This window comes from Gracilinanus agilis, chromosome 2, assembly GCF_016433145.1.
Source record: "Gracilinanus agilis isolate LMUSP501 chromosome 2, AgileGrace, whole genome shotgun sequence".
Classification (NCBI taxonomy): Eukaryota; Metazoa; Chordata; class Mammalia; order Didelphimorphia; family Didelphidae; genus Gracilinanus; species Gracilinanus agilis.
Window position 1 is genome coordinate 568,333,015 of NC_058131.1, and position 20,275 is coordinate 568,353,289.

Below are 20,275 nucleotides of genomic sequence, written 5' to 3' on the forward strand. Positions count from 1 at the left end.
TTTGTCCAGCCATTAAATAAAAACATAAAAGTTTCTCCGGTTAATTCCTTTTCTAGACTGTAAACTTCCCTGCTGGAACTTATATGAAGGACATGACATAATTCTATTTTGTTTTCATTAAATGTTTCATTTGAGTTGGTAAGTCAACATACTTCACAGCCTGGCACTTTTTTTCCTCTTGGCAACCATTTTTCTAGTGTAGAGATGCCTGTTTCAGCACTAAAGGAAAATAGTTGGATTCTGTTCATCTCTAGGAGAAAAAAAATAATCTGCTGGGCTCAACTGATGTGAAATCAGTCATTCCATAGGAGAAGGGGTGTATTGAAAGGGAAGAACTGGCTGGAGGCAAAGGTGATGCTGTGCAGTTAGTTATCTCACCATTGAACCTAGAAGAACATCAGTGAATAGAAGATTTTGGAAAAGAAAGCTCACACAATGAGCACTGCTATTAGGAAAGCTCAGTGGAAGAGAATTTAAGACAGGCTTGCAGTAAGTTGTGGTTCATGTGCCAACTTCCAATATTGGAAACTTCTACAAAGTCCTGCTTAGTGCCTGACCATGGCATAGAGGTGACCCTTTGGGTTCTTGAAAGCCACGCCAGTAGAGTGCAAGCTCTGGAAGGTTCTTCCATGCTGCAAAGGCTTCAAGTAGACTTCCAGTGGTGTCTGTTGCTAAGACCAGCCTAGCTAGGTATGGAGAGGACTGTCACAGCTGGGCACTTGGTGGAAAAATACAACATGGCCTCATGTTTTTGGTCCCTCTTCTACTTCAGCTTAACTCTTCTCCTGTAGCCCTTCTTCTAACTGGGTAGGTTGTTCTAAACTTCCATTATTTTTTAAACCCTTACCTTCCATCTTAGAATAGATACTAAGTATTGGTTTCAAGACAGAAGAGTTGAAAGGGCTAGGCAATTGGAGTTAAGTGACTTGCCCAGGGTCAAACAGCTAGGAAGTGTGTGAGGCCATATTTGAATCCAGGACCTCCCTTCGCCAGGCCTGGCTCTCTACCCACTGAGCCACTTACCTGTTCCCTGAAACTTTCATTTTAAGAACAGTGCCTAGACAAGCTATATTCAGTCCTTCATTCCCCTTTGGGCTCTGGTCCTGACTTTCCTCATTTCTTTCTCCATTGTCCCTTTCCTTGCTTTAAGCTTCCTTTTACATACTTTTCCCATTATATTAGAATATAAACTCTTTAATGGCAGGGACTATCTTTTTTTTTTTTTTTTGTATTTGTATTCCCAGTGTTCAACACAGGGTCTGGAACATAGAAAATCTTTTATAAACGCTTGTTGACTTGACTGTAGAAGTAAAGTAGTAGACAGGTGGCCAAAAGTGCTAAGAATCACATAGTTGTTAGACTGTTTATAAGCATTAACTTAATGATTGGTACACTAAATGTGAAAGCCTTATCTAGTGACCAGGAATGAACCTTCTGTAAGAAGACTTTCCCAGTGATTCCTGTCCCCACACCACTCCCACTGCCAGTGCTTTACCTTTGAGATTACCTGCAAGTTGCCCTGTAGGTATATCACTGTTTACATGTGATCTCTCTCATTAGAATGTGAGCACCCTGAGAGCCAGGACCAATCCCTACTCCCTTTTTTTTTTGGTATCCCCAGAATTAAGTAACCTGTCACAAAGCAAGATCTTGATAAATATTTGCTGACTTGACTTAACATACTATTCCAGGAACTGAATCATATCAATCTTGAGATTTTTTGCTATGAATGAAATGAACAACAACAACAACAACAAAAAACAAAGAGAAGTCAAAGCTAAATGGAAGGGTGGCTCTCGGCTTTTCCTTGGAGAGGTAAATGAGCTCTGGTGGAGTTGTTTTTCCTGTATGTGCAAAAGCATCAAGAAATACCACATCACAGGACATTTGGTCATTTGGTATTACAGTACATGCTTGATAAGCATTTGCAAAAAGACCACCATGAAAATAATTACCATTTATATGCCAGGAACTGTTGTAGAGTATGTAAAGCTGGAGAAATTCTATGAAGAATTAAATAAGACCTTCTAAATTTAGTCAACTTGGACTTGAATATTCACTCAGTGGCTTTAATTCAAAGGCTGACAGGACAATGGACAACGTAAAATGGTTTGAAAAACATGGTTCGGTTATAAATTTTTGAATGATTTATTAATTTAGTCAGAAGAAGAGGACCGTACAACCCAGACACTAGACAGAAACCACATACATATGTCATAATTACTCTAAGAAGAGTCAGGAGACACCAGACCTAGTAAGGTCAAAATAACATCACCAAAAATGAAATTAATTCTATTTTAACATACTGGAAATTACTTCTTAAGATTGTGAGGGCAATCTCCAAATTATCTGTCTGTGTATAGCCGTGCTTATTAGAGCAAAGATCAAAATTAACACCAAATTATAATAGTAAAAACAAGAAACATAAGCACACAACTACCAACTTGTCCTACTTAAACTATTAGTGTGCAAGAAATAGATAAGAGAAGCAACACTGACATAGACTATCATAATTTCTTAAGGAAGTTTTGTAACTGTGAATCAATTACCACAAAGAAGAAACTAAAAGAGTACCGAAATAGCCTTAGCAAATATCTTCTTGCCAGTTGGAGAGACAAGACTAGTTTGAATGTAAACTTCTTTGTAAATTTAATGGAGGATAGTGAAAGATAACTACCAATATAACCTAATAAAAATAATGAGAAGCAGTGAGGGTAATGGTAGGGGAGGAAAGGTTTATAGAAATGTCTGCCAACTTATTCTTATAGCAATAGGAGCAAAAACATCTCTAATGGTACTTATTCTAGTGCTTTTCTGTACTCGGTGAATAAAAAGATGCTTTAATACTAAAATGATAGAGAATGCAATCTTTCTTGATTCTGAATGCATTTTACAATCTTATAGTGCCTTGGTGGGGGGGTGGTATGTGGGATCATTATGAATATTTTACCATTCTTCAGGAGTATGAAAAAAATCATTTTTATTTAAGTTTTTAAATCATTTGTATTCTGGATAAATGGTACCTTGCTGTTTTAACAAATTACTTTTCATAATGTTTTCATGATCTATTGTATATTTTGAAATGGCTCTTTGAAAAGTTCAGAACTTTTCAAATCTGGCAGGGGTAGGGGAATATGTATATTTTATCCTTATATTTTCTTTTTTGAAAAAGAAATGTTTTAATGCTGTGGGTTTTTTCCTCTACATTGCAATCACTTACACTTACATCCCCTCCCAAACCCTCTCTTTCCCCTTATAAAAAGGAAATATAATGAAGTTTAAAAAGTTGCATATTTCACCTTAACACCATGCCTGTGTCTGTTCCACAACTTCTCTCCTGAGAAAAAGATGATATGCTCCACTGTTAGTCTTCTGAAGTCAAGATTAGTAGTTGCTGCTGTTCAGTCTCTTCAGTTGTGTGTAACTCCTCATGACCCCATTTAAGGTTTTCTTGGCAAAGATGCTGGAGTAAGTGCTCCATTTCCTTCTCCAACTCATTTTACAGATGAGGAAATTGAGGCTAGCAGGGTTAAATAACCCACCTAGGGTCCACAGATCTAGTAAGTCTCTGAGGCCAGATTTGAACTTGGGAGATTATTCTTCCTGACTCTAGGCTGGGTGCTCTACCCTCTGTGCCACCTGGCTGCCTCCTACATTGGTAATTGCATTCAGTTCATTTCTTGTTTTCTAGTATTGTTTTCATTTCCATTCTTTTAGTCATTGTGTCTGTCAGTTGCTTCAGTTTTATATCGCTTCTTATATCACTTCAAACAAATCTTCCAAATATTATCCCACAATTTGTTGTTATTCCTTAATCAATGAAATCTACTGTTTCCTTTTTTTTTCCTACCACAGAAAATATTTCCATGAATATCTTATATGTATGGGACCTTTTCCTCTATCTTGGAACAGCTTGAAGTATGAGTCCACTAGTGGTATCAATGAGTCAAGGGGTTTGTACCATTTAATGACTCTTGTAGCATAGTTCCAAATTGTTGGACCAATTCGAAGCCCCACCAATATTAGTGAGCCTGTCTCCCCACAGTCCCTCCAACAACGACTGTTTCTGTCTTTTATCATCTTTGCCAATTTGATGAATGTTATATGAAACCTCACAGTTGTCTTAATGTGCATTTTCATAATGATTTGGAGCATTTTATATCATTGTGGATCGTTTATATTTCTTAATAATTTGGAGCATTTTTATATGATTATATTATTTATTATTAATTAATGATAATATGCTTAATAATTTGGAGAATTTTTATATGGTTGTGGATCATTTATATTTTTTCTTTGAAAATTCATGTCTTTTAACCACTTATAAATAGAATTGTAACTGGCCTTTTATATTGATTCTCTGATATATATATCCTATATATCAGACCTTCATATGTGATGCAAATTTCCCCAAATAGAAGATTTTTCTTCTCCTCCTAGTTATTCTGATTATGCTCATGAAAAAGCTTTTAAGTTTTTTTATAATCAAAATAATCTATTTTGTGTTTTGTAATTTCCTCTATACCTTATTTATATATGAAATTTTTTCCAAACCATATCTGAGATAAATTTTCCTTTAGCTTTTTTACTGACACAGTCATTTGCCATATGTCCTTTGTGGATTTCAAAACTCCTATCTAGAAGGTATATTATATTTTAAGAGCAAAAAAGTTTATTGCATAAAGTCAGTTTCACAGAATTGTCAGAATTAAGTTTGATACTTATGTTATTTTGGTTGTCTCTGTCATTGTGTCTCATGTCATTGTGGTTGTCTCTATCTGTCGAATAGTATAACCCATCCACAACTTATCCCATGGAATGCTAGTCTGTTTTCTCGGAAGTCCTCAAAAGATAATCAATGGAGGAAGCCTCCTTTGAAGTCTTTTAATATTTTGTGGATTTTAGAGCAAATCCATCCATTATTCTTGCTACACAAGCACCAAAAAGTTTACTTGTGCAAAACTGACCATGGTTCTTTTAAACAATTTTTGGGACTAGATCTTATTAACACTAGAAAACTATGCTACAAATTATAGGTAAGCCTTTGGAACTCAATTCAATGAGGAAAATGCTTAGCACCTGTTATAAGCTTAGCACAATACTGGGTTGCTAGGGAGGATAAAAAATACTCTGAAGGGCCGCAAAATAATTTATAATCTCATTGAGAAGATTTATATATGCATATGTGTATAGATATGTAACAATTGAAAAACATTAGATAAGTGTGAAAGTGAGTAGGATATATGGTTAAGTAGTACAGGATTTCAGGAAAGAGATCAGCAGGGGATAGGGGTGGGTTGGAATGCTCTGAGAATGTTTTATGGCTTGAGGTGGGCCTTGAAGCATAGCAAGAATTGAAATAGATGGGGCAGCTGGGTGGCTCAGTGAATTGAGAGCCAGGCCTAGAGATGGGAAGGCCTAGGTTCAAATCTGGCCTGAGGTACTTCCCAGCTGTGTGACCCTGGGCAAGTCACTTGATTCCCACTGCCTAGCCCTTACTGCTCTTCTGATTTGGAACCAATACATACTATTGATTCTAAGACAGAAGGTAAGAGTTTAAAAAAAAAAAAAAGGAATAGAGATAGAGCATTATGGGGATCTCACTTTTATGATCCAGAATTCAGAAATTCCTTGATTTAACTATAATCTCTTATTATTCCATCTTCCTCATGCCTTAGTCTTTGTATTTGTAGACTACCAATCCCTTTACCCTTTAGGGCTTTCTAGGTCATCATCTCTGTTCTACCTATATTTTCCTCCCTTCTTAATATTGACCCACTAATTAACCAGTTAAACTTTATACTGTCTTTTTTCTTTTTAAACCTCTTACCCTTTTTTTAATATTTGCTCGTCTTGCCAAACGTCAACTTCATATTATCCCATAATCATGTCTGCTTGCCTTTTCACATGCTCAAATTCAGACAAATAAGCCAGTTTCTCATACATGACCTTCTGTCTCTGGTCTCTTTGCCTTGGCACAGGTTGTCCTTCATGCCTGGAATGCATTCTCTCCTGCTCTGGGCATTTTGGAATTGATTCCTAGCTTCCTTCAAAACACAGTTGAGGCCTTCTGTAAGTAATCTTTCCTGATCCTCTCAACCATTAGTGCCCTCACCCAAAAAATTACCATGAATTTATTTATATGTGTAATGGTGTTTCTCCATATAGAATTAATGCTTGAGTAATGACTTTTTATTTGTTTTACCTCTATTACCTACATCTGTCTAGTACCTGACACCAAATAAGTATTAAATACTTGATTAGACGTAGCAATTTTAACAAAGGCAGAGGAGAACATAGGGATTGTTGTGTATAGGAGGCAATGATGTTATTTGTTGGATGAGAGTTTGGTACTGGGGTTTGGTATTGGGGAGTCCCAGGTTTGGGAAAGCTTGAGGTAGGGTTTAGATTTGTCATATAGACCTTGGGAAGTCATTAAAAATTTTTCGTAAGGGCAGTACCATAATGAAAATAGCCATTTTCTTTTTTACATCACTTCCTTTAATCTCCACTGGCACAACATGGTGGTGTGATCCTGGGCAAGTCATCTTCAGTGTTATAAGCAATTGTAAGATCATAAGTTGTAAAGGTTCTGTGTAGAGAAACAGTTTCCAGAAGTTCCCTATATCAACAAATGGCAAGCCCTATTCCCATCCTTTTTCTTTTTAAACCCTTACCCTCTTTGTAACATTTCTAAGATAGAAGGGCAAGGGCTTGGCAAACAGGGTTATATGATTTGCCTAGTCATACAGCCAGGAAGAGTCTGAGGCCATATTTGAACCCAGGTCCTCTTGAACACTCTATTTACTGTACCACCTAGCTGACCCTAATTAAATGAATTTTGTTGGCAAATACCAAATAGCATTTTTGTTGTTCTGGCTCAGTCATGTCTAACCCTTTTGACCCTATTTGGTGTTTTCTTGACAAAGATACTGGAGTGGTTTGCTATTTGCTTCTCTGGCTCATTTGTCATATGAGGAAATTGCGGCAAACAGGGTTAAGTGACTTGTTTAGTCAAAAAGAATCTGAAGTCAAATTTGAATTCATGAAGATGAGTCTTCCCAACTTCAGACCTGGTGCTCTATCTGCTGAGCCAGCTAGCTGTTCTTATCTTTGTTTATTCTCTTTGCACCCTCATGTTCTAGTCAAACTGACCTGCTCTCTATCCCCCATTCTTATCTGCTCTCTCCTTTTTTTTGTGACTGCTCTCCTAGAGAGGGAAAGAACTTGCCAGACTTTTTTCCATCTGTTAAAAACTCTTTCCTTTAAGACCTGTCCTGGGTGTCACTTTATTCATGAATCTTTCTAGAATCTAGAATTGATCACTCCCTTCTCAAATGCTTGGAGATTTTTGGCTGACATTCTTTTATCACAGGATATGTGTATATATTGGATGAAAATTTCTTGAAGACAATTTGAATCACTCATAGCTTGCACAGTGTCTTACACATACTAGATACAAATAAACGCTTAGTTGAATAAAATGAGGCTGAGAAAATTGCACAGGTAAGATGAAGCAAAGGGGCAAAATCAGCTAGGCACAGTTATGTGGTACTGAGGACTCAAGTTTGGGTTATTAGCAATAGGAAAGGGACAGATTTGACATTTTAAAATAATGGACAGGATTCAGGATTCATAGATCCCTTGTGTTTGCTTATCTAAAATTCCATGTTTTACTTCAGAAGTATGATGATTTGGATGTAAAGTGTGCCTCTCCATTTCTTTGATTCCCAATGTTCTACCCTAGATCTTATTTTATTAATCTCTTGATAGTAGAGGAATTGAGGCTTTTTCAATCTAATCCTTTCCTTCAAAGTAGGTCTTTCAACCAAAATCAGAATGGCAACATCAGGAACTTAAGATTCATTTTTTGGGTATTTTAATGACACATGCACAGCTAACATTAAGACAAATTCTATAATGCTATATGCCTTTCTTAATAAAATGAATGTGTTGAACCTATTTGGAGTTGACTACTAGCTCCCAAGTCTTTTTTCCTCAAGGGAAGTTATAATGAATGGCATTTAAGGTTTGTGTGTCTATAATGAAAAAAAATATTGGATCATAATTTTATATTTTCACAATAAAATGTTCATTTGATCCATAAATAAACTCTACCTAGATCCAGTAATTCTAGACACTACATGTTACTTAACCAAGATAATTGTTTTTACATGACCAAACACTACCCTTAATGATATTAACAGAGGAAGATCTTTTGCATACCAAGTGAAGTGTTAAGTTGTCCCAAGCCTATTTTCTTCACAGGATGAATGCATAGTGTGGCAAGAGATCACAGAAGTGTCATGAAACACATTAGCCCACCTGCTGTCAAAGGTTGTTATTTGAATGTCTTTATGATAATTTTTATTTTTGCTTTTTCTGAATGGGAGTGCCCAGTCTAACTGATTATTAAATAGAATGATAACTAAAACTCGTAAGAATGCGTAATACTAAAATGCCTGTCATTTTAACTTTAATTTACAAGTCCCACCATACCCAAGGAAAGTTTGGGAATTGAATAAATATTTATTGAGTGAATCAATGAGCACTGCATCCTTTATAGATATCATATAAAACTTTGGTCATAGAGTTGAATTATTCTGCTAATTTTTAAGAGGGTGAAATAAAAATGTCTTACTTATGAGAAGTGAAATATTTTGGTGATTAAAGATATGGAGGAACCTGTTATCTATATTCTAGGCCCCCCCCCATTCATTTCCACCACCTGTGCCCCCTGGCTATTTGCCCAATTGTGACATTGGGGAACTAAGAGAAGACTGAGATAGCCCTGGCATGTACTCTTATTCTGGCATCATTTCATATATTTAAAACCCACTGGTATATCTAGAGACAGTGTTTTCACCACTATGGCGTTTTTGTTACAGCAGCCAATCTGGAATCCTGCCTCCCTGGGTTCTCATTGGACTCAATTTCCTCTCTGGAATGTCTTGCTTGGTCCCTGCCAGCACCACCCTTCCCTTTTCTTCCCCCTTTCCTTCAATGAGGTTATGCCACCTTTTCTTTAGCTCTTTATGGTCTATAGTTCTTATCAAAGTCTGGGTTAGTTTGTTCCCTAAAAATATGTGCCCTTAATTTTCTGGCTCCCTAAAAGAAATACTTTTAACCTAGAACCATTTGAGACAGTAATTTAAGTAATTTAAGAAATTGGATTTGCTAACAGAAGAGCAGTTTATAACTAGACATGAAAATGGAAAGAAAAATTTATTGCCATTAGTGCAAATGAAATGGTGACTGTTTATAAAATATGAAATGGGTAGATTATTATTAAGTTAAATGAAAATGAATTATTAGTCTTATGTTTACACAGTAATATGGAAAGGGAAGGAAAAGGCCAATGTCTGTGTTTAAATTTAAACAATCTAATAATCACAAAATAAACAAGGCAAAGACAATCCAGGTTCCAGCAGATCCTAGCCCCATCATGTGATACACATCAGTGTTGTTCTCTTTCTGCATCTGCAAATAATTAAAAACAACACAAGGTTCAAACAATACAACTACAGCAAATAGACTAACTTCAGAAATACAGAGCATGAAAATGTATACAACCTGTGGAGAGCAATACAATAAATTTTACATTTCCTAACAGTATATGTTTAGAGATTAGCTTCAATACAATAAAGAGAAAAACAATATGAAAACAACCTTATTTTTTAAAAAGGTTAAAGGAATTTAGCTAATTTGCTCTGGAGAGGCAAAAAGAAAAGAGAGATTTAAAGTCATATATGTAAAGTAACTTGGTAAAAAGAAATCTTTCTTTCTTCAGAGGGATAGGTGTTTCCCTCTGGGATTTTATCTTGATTAAATAGTATTTTGACTTCACTTTTCTGACTTCAAATGTTATAAAATGTTGGTACTTGTTTCTAAAGGAGATGATTAAATCTTCTTTTTCTGGAGATATTAAGGAATGGAGTCTATAGCTGTTTTTTGGGGAGTCATAAAACAATAATAATAGCAATGTTTATGAAGAATTTTTAAGTTTGTGAGGTATTTTATAAATTTTATTTCATTTTATAGGTGCTATTATAACCCCTGTTTTACAGATGGGGAAACTGAGGCAGACAGATTTTATTTTTGGATGTCTTGCCCAGAATCACACAGCAATTAAGTAGTTGAGGCTAGATTTGAATTCGGATCTTCTTGACTCTAGATCTAGCACTCAATCTATTTCATTACCTAGACTGGAAAAGTGAGGGAACAGCTTTTTTTAAAGTGTGCTAGGTTTACATTAATTTACTTAGCTTTGATGACCTACAGGTCATCTACACACATCTACAATGTATCTGCATCTATAATGACAATTCAAATATTTTATAAGGATACAAAATAGTAAAAAGAGCAAATTTTTTTCTTAAGTCAAACAGTAAACAAAGGCCAAAGTTGCAAGATTTTTTTAGTAGATGCTCCCATTCAGATTCAATTTCATATTAACATATTCTTTATTCCAGTTAATTGTCTTACTTGAACTAGTGAGATAAGATCCCCCCAGGAAATGGGATTCTCATAAGGACCAGGATTTGTGTGTTGAGGGACTTCCAGGTCTTTGCCCAGGCTGAGCCCTACACCTAACATTCTCTTTCCTCACTTCACATCTTGGCATCATTAGCTCCCTCCAAGATTCAGTTCAAGTGCTGCCTCCTACAAGAGGCTTTTTATGGTTCTCCCAAATATTAATGATGCCCATCTAGACTTTGTATTCTGAATTTATTTATCTATGTATATGTTGTTTTTTCCCAGAAGAATGTAAACTCCTAGAGGGCAGGATCTGTCTCAAATTTTTATTGCTAGGACTTAGCAGTATCTTACTCACAGAAAAGTTCTTTAAAAATGCCACCTGAATTGAATATTCAAATTTTATCATCATATTTTCTTACAGGTTTGCCTTCAATTAGCATACTTTTCCATAGAATAGCTTAGGAACTAATAAAAGGCAGCCTCGTTTAAAATAATTTTCATGAATATTTCTAGTATGTAAAGGAAGAAAATTTTGGCTTTCAAGTGCAAGGGCCCTTACAATAAGAAGAAAAGGAACTCATTTCAAAAATACAATTCTTATGTCAGTTAAAGTAGCTATGTTTCTCCCAATTAACAAATAAAAATGAAATAACTAAGGCGATTCATATTTAGAGAGGGAAGGAAGACTGTTTCCAAATGGTGAGAGAATGTGATAATACTACTAAGCTTGGAGATTTTTTTTATCCTTAGCTTCACAACTCTCAGGGAATTGTGAGAACCAAATGATAATATCTGAACACACAGCTTTGGCACATAGTAGGCATTTTAAAATAATTTTTCACTTTAGCTTTCCTAATATGAATTATAAAAAAGAGAACTCAAAATGCAATTTTAGGGTTCAAACTTAAAGTAAATTTAATAGTGAAAATCAACTTCAATTGGAATGGTTCAAAAACAGTTCTAGAAATCAGAAATCCTTTGTTTCCATCCTGTTAGTATTTACACTGAGAATAAAGCCATCACTTAACAATTCTTCTAGCTTCTCAAACTTGCCTGTTACCATTTGATTTTCATTTAAAGAAGAAAGTTACTTAAGCTAAAAAAAAAAAATTATAAGCAACCTCTTACAATTTTCTCCATTTACCAGTGTTTTATAAAAAACAACAAACCAACCCCAAAACAGGGCAACTTCTCATATTCACTTTGTGGCACTTCCTGAATGTGATACATTATAAAGAAAGGAATGACAATCTATTCAAAGCCTGCATATGAGCAACAAGATATTAAAATAAGAATGGAAATCTGGGACTCCTGTGGCTTTTTTAAAAGACTGATATCACATGTCAAAATCTAAAACATGAAGCATTTTCCTTAAAAAATTTGATCAAGTGAATTTGATTATTGATAAATATTATCTTTACCACTGTTTTGCTGAAGTGTTAAGTTCTTTATGAGGCACTTCCATTCATTCAAATCATGCTTTAATATCTGTAAAAGAAATAAAGACAAGTCAAATTCTTTTAACTATATGCAGATCAACTCTGAATCACAGAATGTTAGACTTAGATATTAGAAATGGTGTAGTCCAAGCCCATCATTTTACACATTTGAAGTAACTCACTTCAGATCATAATCGTGACAGGTAGGAGAGCTAGGACTAGACCCCATGTTTCCTCAGTTGTTTGGAACTGAGGGAAATTATCGTCATAACATTATCAGCTTCTCCCAAGTTCGATCTCCTAAATGTCATTTTAAAGACCCAATATTGTCAATATCAAGTGCTTCCCACAAGCCAGACATTTTGCTAAGTGAAAGGGATATAAAGTGAAAAATAAAACACTCTTGGTTCCAAGGAACTAACATTCTACCCAGGGAGACAATATGTACAACTACAGATACATACAAGATACATACAAAGGAGATACAAGGGAACCTCAGATGGTAAGGCACTAAAAGTTAGGGGGGCAGGAAAGGGCTTCTGCAGAAAGTGGTACTTTAACTGAGACTTGAAGGAAACCAGGGATTCCAAGAAGCAGAGATTAATTCAAAGGCAGGGAAAATGGTGATCAACTATTATTATTATTATTATTATTAAATTATACTGGGGTGTAGAGTGCATGGAGGGAAATCATGTGTAAGAAGACTGGAAAGATAGGAAGGCACCAGGTTATGAAGAGCTTTAAATACCAAACGTGCCTATTATCTCTAGGGAGCTACTGGATTTTATTGGGTAGGGAAGTGGAATGGTCACATCTGAATTTCAGAATTGTCTTTTTGGTTCTTTTTGGTAGTTCAATTTAACACTGTACTTGCTTTTCCCAGGTGAATCCTCCCAAATGGAAAGTTATTTGGCACAGAACTATGCAAAAGATGACTATACATTTCCTTTATGCAGTTATTTCAGGAATGTTTCCTTTGAATTGTTGCTATTGCCCTTCTAGCCCTAGGAATTGGGACCACTGATGTATCAGTGACTTTCACTTATCTTTTATTGCCAGCATTTTCTCTTAGAAACCGTTCTTGAAAAGGGCAGTATTCTGACTTGAATCACTCTTCCTCCCTTATTCACGGTACTCTAGTATCAATAAACCAAGCTTCTTTACTACCTACTCCTTCCCTTTCTACCTAATTCAGTGAACTCTTCTATTTGGTGGTTTTAAAATGTCTACAGAGCAGTAGACAGCAACCCATTAGTGACAATCCATTACTGTTCATCACGATGATGTATCATTAGGTTTCTGGAGATTCCTCTGTTTTTTACAGAGTATAAAATGATATGATTTATCCTTTTTTGATTTTATATTTTAGGATTAACCTCTATAGTTTACAATCATATCTCCCTACTGTGGATTACCCAAGCTAATTCTTCTTTCAAATTTTTCTATCATCTGCTCAGCTTAGTTAAGTACTTTGTTGGCAATATTCAGTATCTTTGTTTACTTGAGACTAGAAAAGAGATGGAAGAGGAGGCCTTTTAAGCCAAATCAATTCTATCTCTACTCTAGGGAAGGTGTGAATGAACAAGTTAGCTCAGAGGTCAACTCTGCTTTTAGGGTGGCTCTTTGTATTATTAGTCTGAGAGGTGATGTAATCAATTCCCAACGGAGAGTGAGGAAGAAGAGTTGAGCTGAGATTAAGGTCCTATAGACAGACCTTTACAGTATTGTTTCCTTATTTAGTTTGAATCATTGTAAAGATTCAGAATATTGGACACCATGTTATTAATTTTCTCCATTAACATGTAAAATCACAAGCTATCACTAGATTTTTAGTATCGCATATTTGTCATGCTTATGTGTCTTTTAAATAAATATATTTTTAAAAATAATTCTTACTCATCAGAAAGGTCATAATTTATTTTTTTTTTACCATTAAAAGTAAATGCTTGGTCCATGATACTGCAATCTAGCTATAAGGGTCAAAGTTGTGGCCCTCTGACATTATGACCTAAAGGCCTATATAACAATTGACTCTTTTGGAATGGAATTGACTCTTTTACTCATAACAAAGTTTAGGTCATTATTTCTCTGCCACTATGAATTATTACTAGGTTTCCTTATTTCCAGATATTCCATTTTCAGAGGTCTGAATTTTATAAAAGATTCAATTACATGAGAATTAGTCTAAATGAGTCAAAAGTAAAACCTATAAAACTTTTGAATACAATTTTACTATTTTCAAGTACATACCATATATAGTACCAAACTGTTAACCAGGTGTTTCAAACAGGGACTCTGAGAACTCTATTTGAATAAGTAGATATGTTTCTTTAGTAATTTATGTCCCTTAGAATTTTGTTAAAGCAATTCATTCATTTAATAAACTTTTTGTTCTGAGACCATGAAAAGGTTAACTTTGGCTCAAGCTAAATTATCAGACTCAAATTGGTGGTCTGAATAAATGAAACTTTTGGGAACGTTCCTTAGTTGTTTTTTTTTTATATGTCTTTAATTGCACCCAGCTAGCCCTTACATTTTTTCCAAACATTAGTCTATTATTTGTTTCTAAAACATTTATTTTTGCCCTAAAACATAAACATACAAATCTTTTCCTGCTTTTAAAAAATGCTTTTTTTACATCTCAGGTTCTTCCACTGAAGATCAAAAGATGGGTTCATTGTTATTGCTGTTTACTTCATATTTTCCTTAATAATTATGTAGGAAGCTCTTTGACAAAATACTTAATTTCTTTTTAATAAAATTCTCTTAAACTGTGATTCCAGGGGACAGGTAAATGCCTCAAGTGGATTGAGAGCCAGGACTAGAGACAGGAGGACCTGGGTTCAAATCTGACCTAGACACTGCATAGCATTTGACCCTGAGCAAGTCACTTAACCCCTATTGCCTAAGCCCATTTTGGCAAACCTAAGGCACATATGCCAGAGGGAGCTGCTCCCCTCCCTTTCTTTACCAAATGTCTACTGAGGACATCCCTCTGCTCAGCAGCCCAATGGGAGCACTTCCTCTCTCCACTGTCTGAGGTAAGGGGGCAGTTCACATGCAGCATTAGGGTTGTAATTTGGGCACTCAGTCTCTAAATGGTTCACCATAACTGGCCTAGGACTTACGACCCTTCTGCACTGGAAACAATACACTGTATTGATTCTAAGAAACAGTATTGATTCTAAGACAGAAGATAAGGATTTTTTTAAACTGTATTTTGAAATGGAGACTATATAATTGAATTTTCCCATCTTCAAAATATTAAGATATCTTTAAAAGTTAAGAGCATTAAACTTTATTGCTTTTTAAAATGACATACAGGGGGCAGCTGGGTAGCTCAGTGGATTGAGAGTCAGGCCTAGAGACGGGAGGTCCTAGGTTCAAATCTGGCCTCAGACACTTCCCAGCTGTGTGACCCTGGGCAAGTCACTTAACCCCCATTGCCCACCCTTACCACTCTTCCACCTAGGAGCCAATACACAGAAGTTAAGGGTTTAAAAATGTTAAAATAAAATAAAATAAAATGACATACATAATATTTTCATACGATGTTCTGATATACATATAACAAGGAATTTAAATTTCAATGCAAGTTGATAAGTTCAAAATACCTATCTTCCTACTCCCCTGGCCAAAAAAAAAATTGATAGGGAGTGACCTCTAGTCTTTGGGAAAGCAAGATCAAATTCTTTTCTAAGTAAAAGGTGATTTTTTAAAAAGTAAATATTTTAGATATGATCTCAACATAATTTTATTCATATCTAACTTTAATTAAATATATTGGTATTTAATATTAGACTTTAGAGGAATAATCTACACTCCTAAAACAACTTAAAATAAATGCAAAAAGGAAAATAACCACACTGATGCTTTCTTGTAACAACTCTCTTTGATTTCCCAGCATCAGAAGTGTATGATGTGTGTTTTCAATGTAGTGGGCAGGTTTTAGTGTGTATATTATTTAGTCTGAAGAAAAGTAAAACTCGATATTCTAATTATTCTGAGTGCTCATGAGGAAGATGCTAACTCATTGCTTTTCATTTTCACCTCAAAGACGTGAAGGAGGAAGGTAAATCACAGGACCACAGAAACATGGGAAGGGTCCTCTAAGACAGTGATGGGCCTGCTGGCCAGATGGGGGTGATGGGACCTGAAATGTTCTATCCTGCCGGAGGACATTATTCTTAATCTGAGCAACACAATGAGTAGGATACAATACAATGAAATTTCAAAAGAGTTGCCTTAGAAACAGACTGAGAGATGAGCATTTCCTTTCCTTTGGCCCCCTCTTTAAAAAGTTTGCCCATCACTGCTCTAAGATAATCTAATTCAATTCTCTCATTTTACAGATACAAAAAAGGTCAAAATTGCTTCAGCCATTTACTGTTTAATTTCAGGTAAGTCATTTCACCTCCTTCAATTTCTTCATCTGCAAAATGAGACAGTAATATTTTTACCACCTGCTATAGAATGGTTGGGAGGAAAATGCCTTGTAACCAGTAAAATGCTATATCAATATCCAGTGTGACTGTTGTTAAATTATAAGAGTTTGGGGCTAGATGTAAGGTGCTTTCCAACAATTACCATGAGAAAGGGTAAGAAAAGCTCTTGTTTTTTAGATCTTTAACAGGATATATATAAATATACTTCAGAACTGTCTGGGATCAAGGGATTGTTGGGGGTGGGGGCAGTAGTGATACAGTAATGATGAATTTGAAGAGTGGAGGTGTGGATTTAAGTCTAGTTTCATCATTAAACTGTGTTGTTATTCTGCCATTTCAGTTGTCTGTGACTCTTCATGACCCCATTTGCAGTTTTCATGGCAAATACAGTGTTTGCCATTTCCTTCTCCAGGTCTTTTTCCAGATGAAAAAACTGAGGTAAATGAGGTAAAATGACTTGTTCAGGGTCATATAGCTAGCAGGTATCTGAGACCAGATTTGAATCAGAAAGATGAATTTTATTCTCTCTCCAGGGCCAGCACTCTGTCCACTGCACTACCTAGTCATCTCACAGTGAGATCCTGGTTAAGTCACTAAAACTTTATTCTCCATTTTCTCATCTATAAAATGAGGTTAATACTTTAAATACCTACCCCAGAGTTATTGGGCAATTCTAATGAATAATAGAGGTAAAGCATTTTGAAAACCATAATGTATGTACTATATAAAAATGTGTGCTATTATCATAAATTTTACTTTTCATATAATTTCAACATTTATTATGGAGTATGAATATATTGGGTGATGCTTGTCTGGGGTTGAAAAAATGAAAGGATTTTCTAAGCTCCCACATAAATGCTATTAAAATAGATGAAACAAATATGCTCCCCCAAAAAACAGAACTGAATTTCATTTAAGATTCTAGTCTTTTCATCAATCCTCTTTTCCAACTTCCTCATTTGACTGGCCCAAGGAAGGGTTAGCTTCATATTTTAATTTTTTTTAATTTGATATTACTGTAAGTTTAAGTTTACATATGCTTTGCAGAGTGGGTGACTGTTTTACCCCCTACTATTTCTAGTACTTAAAAAATTATTCATTTTGTCTCTGCCTGAAAGAACTGATTGGGGCTCATCTTTACAGTTTCAGAACCCAAATGGCCAGGTAATAATGGTTTTTCTGGTGGCAAAAGGGCACATTCCCTCTTCTACAGTACAGGTTATGTTATATTCCTCAACTTTAAAAACAAATTTAGTTAGTTGGGGATGTGAATTTATTATCAGAACAGTTTATATTTATAGTATTAGCTCAACTCAGTATAATGCCTACATGATGAATATAAATGTCTGCAAAGGTTTTGTTTTTGTTGAAACAATTTAAAATTGTTTTTAATTATTTCTGTATCATAAAATTATTAGTTCACACCTGGGATTTGCAGCAAAAGGTCTCTTTATTAAAAACATGTAACTTCTGTGCTGCCATGTTACAGTTACATATATTATATTGAATCAAAGTGCTAGTGTCTAGGTTTTTTTGAAGTTTATGTTTTGATACATTCTTAGCCACTATATTTATAAGTAGCAACTGAGTCATGGGCAAACAAGGTAGTTTGCTTTCTCAAGACCATCTTTTTCTACTAAACATATACACATTAATCCCACAGCACTATAACAGAGGGGGAGAAAAGGGTAACTTTTAATTCCCTTATTAAAATAGTGACTGGGTTCTCAAAGCCCAGAGCACAAGGGCTAGTAAATCCAAGCTGCAAAGGCCCAAGGATAGACATGTTTGTCTTCCAAGGGTCTGCTTCTAGCTAAATTCAAAGAAGCTCATCATCACAATATTGGTTGAAAGGTGATGATTTTTCAATCTCAGCAATTATCAAAAACTATGTAGAGAGAAAACTCACATCAAAGAAATATTGATTTAAATAATTTGATTATATAGCCAAATATATTTGGTTCAAAGGTCAACAGGGTTGAAGTTAGAAAGATGAGTCTTTCCCATGAACACACTATCCAATGACAGAAAAAAAAGATAAGGTTAAGCTAACCTCCCCTAAAAAAATATAGGCACAGCTAGAAAACTAACACCTTTATTTGTACTCTTTTTCTGATTTTATTGCTAGTCAAAATTTCACTCTTTAATATTTCATTTATCACCTGATATTTTGTCAGAGAATGAGAACTAACTAAAGTAAATATGTTTCCCGTACTAATGCCCTGTGCCATTTTCTATCAAGAGGCCTAAAACTGTAATCTATCAGCTTAATATCCTATGGTGACAAAGAGTTCTCTCTCCAGTGTGTATACATCGTATTTGTTTATATAAATGTGTACTGTTTATTTCCTGTTCTTTTTTATTTCCTCTTCCACTGAAGGAAAAAATTTTTACATCTTAAAAAAATGAAACTGTATTGGAAAATTCTGAAATATCTTTAGATCTAGCACAAAAGCTGTCTTTGATGTTTATGATGATGAGAAAATGGATAAAGTGCACAAAAGTTAAGTTGAAGATGACACAGGACAAATGGTCCTGAACTTGGGAACATCACTTAACTTCTCTAGGCCTCAGTTTCCTTATTTGTAAAAGGAAGAGGCTAGCCTAGATGACTGTGAAGGTCCCAACCAGTTTAAAATTCCAGTCCTATGACGGGAAAGTCAGGTTAGTCTCCAGCTCTACTATTAATTTGCTGCTTGACCTTCAGCAAATTGCAACCTCTCAGGACCAGTTTTGTCACTGCAAAATCAAGGGGCTGGAATAGATCATCTCTAAGGTCCATTCCCACTCAAAAAATGCTATGTCTCTAAATTGTAACCAAAGGAAAGAGCAAGAGTATTCCATATAATCCTGCTGAACTGACAACTATTACTCTCACTGATGAACAGTGATGGAAAGTAACCGAGTATTCAGGGTATTTGTTAGAAAGTAAAGATTAAGGTGTCCAGATCTCCTCCACCAATTAATATATAAACTTTGAAGAAAGCTCTACAAGTGCCATTTCCTCTATAACCTAACTGTAATCAAATGTGTCACTGATAAAAATCAAAAAATAATAAAGTTGTGAACCAAGTCTTAGAAATATGTTTGTAATACTTGTAACTCTCCCTCAGGAAGGAAGTCCAGAGGGTGTCTAAGGCTGGGGGGAACTAAAGAAAGCTTAGTAGAATCATTACCCCACATTCTGTTTTCTTTCCTCCTTGGTGGGGGGGGTAATGAGTGGCATCATTTATTTCATCCACAGGACCCACTCCTTTATTCCCCCCACTTATTTATTGGAGGCGAGGGCATGAAAAGGGGAAAGCATCTCTTTTTAGAGTTCTACCCAGCCAGGCTGACCTTTCTCTGACAGCCAACGAAATACCATGGAGAGGGTATTGATAGCAACACCAGAAGTTCATCTAACACCAGTGGAACACCCCGGAGCAACAGGGTAATTGTTATTTATTTTATTTGGAAGGGTGGGGAGGGGAAGGGAGGACTGCACTTGGTTCTTGCAGCTGGGGAATGAGAGCAAGGCATTACTGAACCTTAGGATGGACATGGGACGTTGGGGGGGAGGTGGCGGGCAGTGGAATTCCTTTGGGGGGGACGCTGGGCAGGAAGCCAAGGTGGGGTGGTGGAGGTCGGATGGTGGGGCAAACCACAAACATCCTTCCCCTCCCCGAATACTCGGTCCTCTCTCGGCACTCCGGATCCTTTAGGGGCTCGCCCACCCTTCTTCCCACGCGCGGCGCGGCTGCGGAGTGTGTGTGTGGGGAAGCCCTGGAGGATGCTCACTCGCTCGCCCTGCCCCGCCCCGCGGCGATCGCGCGGACAGGAGGGCCCGACCCCTAACACGGTCCAAACCCTCCCCCGGGCCTTGTCCCCGAGCCCGTGGTGGTGGCGGCAGCGGCCCCGGCCCCCCCCCCC

The 20,275-nt window shown here is 36.1% G+C and overlaps 1 long non-coding RNA gene across 1 annotated transcript in view; it reads right to left on the bottom strand.

Annotated features, from left to right (window-relative positions):
- Positions 1-9,208: 9,208 nt before the first annotated feature.
- LOC123238030 overlaps positions 9,209-20,275 on the bottom strand; it is a 24,001-nt gene continuing 12,934 nt past the window's right edge. Inside the window, exons 3-4 of the long non-coding RNA XR_006505482.1 lie at positions 11,901-11,967; positions 9,209-9,480 (exon numbers count right to left, since the gene is read on the bottom strand). This is a non-coding gene — a long non-coding RNA (uncharacterized LOC123238030). The remainder of the gene's footprint in view (positions 9,481-11,900; positions 11,968-20,275) is intronic.